This window comes from Portunus trituberculatus, chromosome 27 (genome assembly GCF_017591435.1).
Source record: "Portunus trituberculatus isolate SZX2019 chromosome 27, ASM1759143v1, whole genome shotgun sequence".
NCBI lineage: Eukaryota > Metazoa > Arthropoda > Malacostraca > Decapoda > Portunidae > Portunus > Portunus trituberculatus.
The window spans coordinates 9,929,902-9,934,901 of NC_059281.1; the positions used below are offsets into that span (position 1 = coordinate 9,929,902).

A 5,000-nucleotide genomic window follows, 5' to 3' on the forward strand; every position below is an offset into this window, starting at 1 on the left:
ATCGTCTAATCGTACACAAATCTCAAGGTGAAAATGCGTCCCAGTAATGAAGGGGTTAAACGCATTTCTCTGGCACACAAAACAGCTCAGGTAATACTAATGTGTGTACACCTGTGCGTACCTTAGATGGAGTTAGGACAGGTGTGTGTAAAAGAACAAGAACAAGAAAATACAAGCAAGAAGAACAAGATCAACAACAACTGACTAAGATTTAATTAAACTCATTCAACACGTCAAGAACTTACACGTGTATAAAAAGACAAACGAAACGACAAAAAGAAGAAAAATAGAAGGATAGAGAAAACCAAAACAACAGAAAAAAGGAAAGAAAAAGTGAGAAAGGGAGAAAAAGACGAACAAACTGAAACTAACTAAACTTTTTCTTATGTTCTTATAAACTGGAAGAGAACACAAAAACTAACAAAGGTGAAAGTTGCAAAGGTGAGAGATGACACAATACACATCTTACCTGTCGCTTCATCTATATTCCATCACACCTGAGAGGGATTCAATCAGAGGTGGACAGAAGCAGAAAGGTGATACATGAATGCTTTACAAACCTATCCATCACACTCCAGGGATGCTTACTGAAATGAATGAGGCTTCCAACACTATATTCCTTTGTATATGTGATGTGCATATGTGTGTGTGTCTGTCCATCCCCACTCTGTCTCTTTCTCTCTCCCTTCCCTCAGTGTTTCGTGAATATGATAAAAACACCGTGTCTATGTGGGAACTTTCAGAGGAAGAGGTACAAAATTTTCACATGCACTGAGGAAAAAAGGAAAAGAGAATGAAGAGAGATGGAGAGGGAGAGAGGATGAAGAGAGAATAAAGAGGAGATCTGGAGACAAAAACTGAGAGGACAGCGAGGAAGAGAAGGGAGAGAAAGTGAAGGGAAGATGAAGGACGCAGAGATGATAAGGAGAGAAGAAGGAAAAGATAAGAAAAAACGGAAGGAAAAGAGAAAATGTGAATAAAAGAGGAGGAAAGAAAGGAGTATAAAAATGTGCAAAGGAAATATGACAAAAACAAAACAACAAAGGAAATGAGAAAGATAAAGGAAAACAAGGAAATGGAGATAAATGAGAGAGAGAGAGAGAGAGAGAGAGAGAGAGAGAGAGAGAGAGAGAGAGAGAGAGAGAGAGAGAGAGAGAGAGAGAGAGAGAGAGAGAGAAAGAGAAGAGAAGAGAGAAGAGAAGAAGAAAGAAAAGAAAGAGAAGAGAAGGTAAAGAAACAGAAAGAGAAACACACACACACACACACACACACACACACACACACACACACACACACACACACACACACACACACACACACACACACACACACCTGCAAAGAAAACGAGGTGACGCAACTCTACACAAGGGAGTGAATAAGCGTGAATCACAAAGCAAGTCTCGGCGCGTCATTTCTCGAGTCCAGGTGCGCGGCGGGCGATCCGGTTACCTGCTTCCAGCGATCAATGGGCCGCGGACATGTAATCCCTGATCGCTTGATGGCAGGGCACCGTGAAAGAGTTAATCCTGTCACCGTGCTGCCGAGGAAGAGGAGGAGGAGGAGGAGGAGGAGGAGGAGGAGGAGGAGGAGGAGGAGGAGGAGGAGGAGGAGGTATATTTAACAGAATCAAATGTCAAAAAGGAGAAACTTGTAGTGAAAAGCATGAAAAAGATTTATACAGGAATAAAAAGGAATAAAAAGGAAGGTGGAGGAGGAGGAGGAGGAGGAGGAGGAGGAGGAGGAGGAGGAGGAGGAAGAACAAGAACAAGAACAAGAAAAAAGAACAAGAAAAGAACAGAAAAAAGAAGACCATGAAAAGAACTAGAAGAAGAAGAACAAGAACAACAAGAACAAGAACAAGAAGAAGAACAAGAAAAACAACAACAACAACAACAACAACAACAACAACAACAACAACAAGAGCATAAAAGCAAGCGACAAAGTAAAAATATCCTTTCTTGGTAAATAGAAAAGAAAATAAACAGAAATAAATAAATATAATAAAAATAATAAAAATGACAAAAATAACTCCCACAACAAGAACAATGAGAAGAAAGGCGACAGTTGAGACGAAATGACGAACAATGGTAATGATGAGAAAAAATGCACGGAAATGAGAATGACGAGGAGGAGGAGGAGGAGGAGGAGGAGGAGGAGGAGGAGGAGGAAGATGCGAACAATAAACACAGGTGACAATAATACCGATGTGGAGGAAGAAGGAGGAGGAGGAGGAGGAGAATAAGAATAAAAAGATGGTGATGATAAAGAAGAAAAAGAAGAAGGTGATGATGAAGAAAAAGAAAAAGAAAAAAAAAGAAGAAAAAAAATGAAAGGAAAAATAAGAAAAAAGAAAAGAAAAAGACGAAAAAAAGAAAAAGAAGAAAAAGGAAAAAGAAAAGGAAGAAGAAAAGTAGAAGACATGAAAAAAACAAAACACAAAAACAAAAAAATGAAAAAATACAGCCAGAACTGCACAAGACGATAAAGAAAACGCGTGAGTGAATTAAAGGCGGTAGTGACGATAATGAGGTGACGAAATGACGATATGATTAGGTGAAATGAGAGAACCACGTGTCAGCGGCTCACCTGTCAGCTGTGTGGCGTCAGTGTGACATAGCTGCTGCCCAACACACTTCTCTCCCCTTCACTGGCCTCTGGAACATAAGAAACACTCGTTACAAGAGATGCAACACAAGAAACACTCATTACAGGAGATACAACACTAGAAACACTCATCACAAGAGAGACAACACAAGAGACACTCATTACAATAGCCACAACACTAGATACACTCACTTAAAGAGATAATGCACTAAATAACTACAGCAACTCAACTCCTTCAGTACTGGGACGCATTTCTACCTTGATTTTTGTGGTATTAGATGATTTTATTGACATTATTAAGGGTCTATGAAGGTCACAAGATTAATGGCCAGAGTCTTCACTATTTTAATGCCCCACATCAGTTTCTGAAGCTGTTTAAGCCCTTCAATACTGGGACACATTTTTACCTTGTGTGTGTGTGTGTGTGTGTGTGTGTGTGTGTGTGTGTGTGTGTGTGTGTGTGTGTGTGTGGGCTACCGCAAAATTATGACCCCATTAAAACAACTTTACCACACACACACACACACACACACACACACACACACACACACACACACACACAGGTGGCACGGGACTAATTAACAAAGATAAACTCGCAACACTAAAGTGAGACAACAATTAGCCACGACGTTTCACAAGACTAACATTTGATCTTTCCCTTGCTCTTCCTCCTCCTCCTCCTCCTCCTCCTCCTCTTCCTCCTCCTTCTCTTCTTCTTCTTCTTCCTCCTCCTCCTCCTTTTTCAATATTACATGGATTCGCCTTTATTCCTGCAAGCTTCGGTTGGAGGGAAGGATGGGTGGGGAGGAGCCTTCTGCTTTGTTGTCCTGTCTCTATCACTGGTAGTTAGGAAATAGTCTTAACAAACAGCCAAGTAAGGACCTCAAGATCTGTTGCTGTTTGTCTTTCTTTGTATTCCTTTGTATTCCTCCTCTTCCTCCTCCTCCTCCTCCTCCTCCTCTTCTTCTTTCTCTTACTAATCCTAACGTATTAAGCTAATTGAAATACGCTGTCTTATTTCTACAGGAGGAGGAGGAGGAGGAGGAGGAGGAGGAGGAGGAGGAGGAGGAGGAGGAGGAGGAGGAGGAGGAGGAGGAGGAGGAGGTACTCAGCGTCACTATTCACAATTACCTCCACGACTATCAATACCAATACTACTTTCTCTCTCTCTCTCTCTCTCTCTCTCTCTCTCTCTCTCTCTCTCTCTCTAACTTCTCCTCACGCCAAAAAATTCCTTCTGATAATTCGCAAATTCTTCCTATAACTCAAAGAATTGATTACCACCACCACCACCACCACCACCACCACCACCACCACCACCACCACCTCCTCCTCCTCCTCCTCCTCCTCCTCCTCCATAACTTTACCTTCCCCTTCCCTCAATTTACCATCCTAACTTTCTTCTCTCTGCAATCCTCTTCCTCTGCTGGTTTTTCTTCTTTTTTGTGGCTTCCAACTCTTCTTCCCTTCCTTCTTCCTTTCTTTTCTCTTATTCTCCTTCTTTCCTTCCTTTTTTCCTGCTTCCAAGTCCTTCCTTTCTTCCTTCCTTTTCTATTTTCCTTTTTATCCATTTTTCTGATTTTCAAGTCCTTTCTTCCCTTCTTCTTTCTTTCTTTTCTCTTATTCTCCTTCTTTCCTTTCATTTTTCTTGCTTCCAATTCCTTCCTTACTTCCTTCTTTCGTTCTTTCCTCTTATTCTTTTTATTCTTTTTTTCCTGGTTTTTAACTCCTTTCTTCCTTCCTTCTTTCTTTTCTCTTATTCTCCTTCTTACTTTCTTTTTTTTTCTCGCTTTCATCTCCTTCCTTCTTTTCTCCTATTCTCCTTTTTATCCTTTTATTTTTGCTTCCAACTCCTTCCGTCCTTCCTTCTTTTCTCCTTTTCTTTTTCTATCCTTTTTTTCTGACGTCTTTCCTTCCTTCCTTCTCTATTTTCTCCAATTCTCCTTCTATCCTTCTTCTTTTCTGACCTTCACCTCCTTCCTTCCTTCCTTCCTTTCTTCCTATTCTCCAATTCTCCTTCTATTCTTCTAATTTTCTCGTTTTTTCGTCTCCTTGTCTCTTCTCTCCTTTCATCTCTCCTTACTTCTTATTCTACTTTATCCTCCTCCTCCCTCTCTCTCCTTCAATTTTCTTTGTTTCTTTCTACTTTTCCTTCATCCACTCGACAAAAAGAAAACGAAACTGAGAGAAAGAAAATAAAGAATAAATAAAAGAGAGAATTTTGAAGAATGACATAAAAACAAGATAAATGAAAGAGAGAGAGAGAGAGAGAGAGAGAGAGAGAGAGAGAGAGAGAGAGAGAGAGAGATAAACAAAGCCAATAAGTGTCACCTGACCTCTAATAACGGGAAAGGTCAGGCTGGGTCATCCTTCCCCCTCACCCCCCAACATCCCTT

At 40.7% G+C, this 5,000-nt stretch overlaps 1 protein-coding gene across 11 annotated transcripts in view; it reads right to left on the minus strand.

The window, feature by feature from the left end:
• Positions 1–5,000, minus strand: part of LOC123509344 (protein kinase C and casein kinase substrate in neurons protein 2-like) — a 135,029-nt gene that overhangs the window by 42,790 nt on the left and 87,239 nt on the right. For all 11 annotated transcript variants that reach the window (XM_045263580.1, XM_045263578.1, XM_045263579.1 and 8 more), the window contains one exon: positions 2,587–2,654. The gene's annotated coding sequence lies outside the window, so the exon portion shown is untranslated. The remainder of the gene's footprint in view (positions 1–2,586; positions 2,655–5,000) is intronic.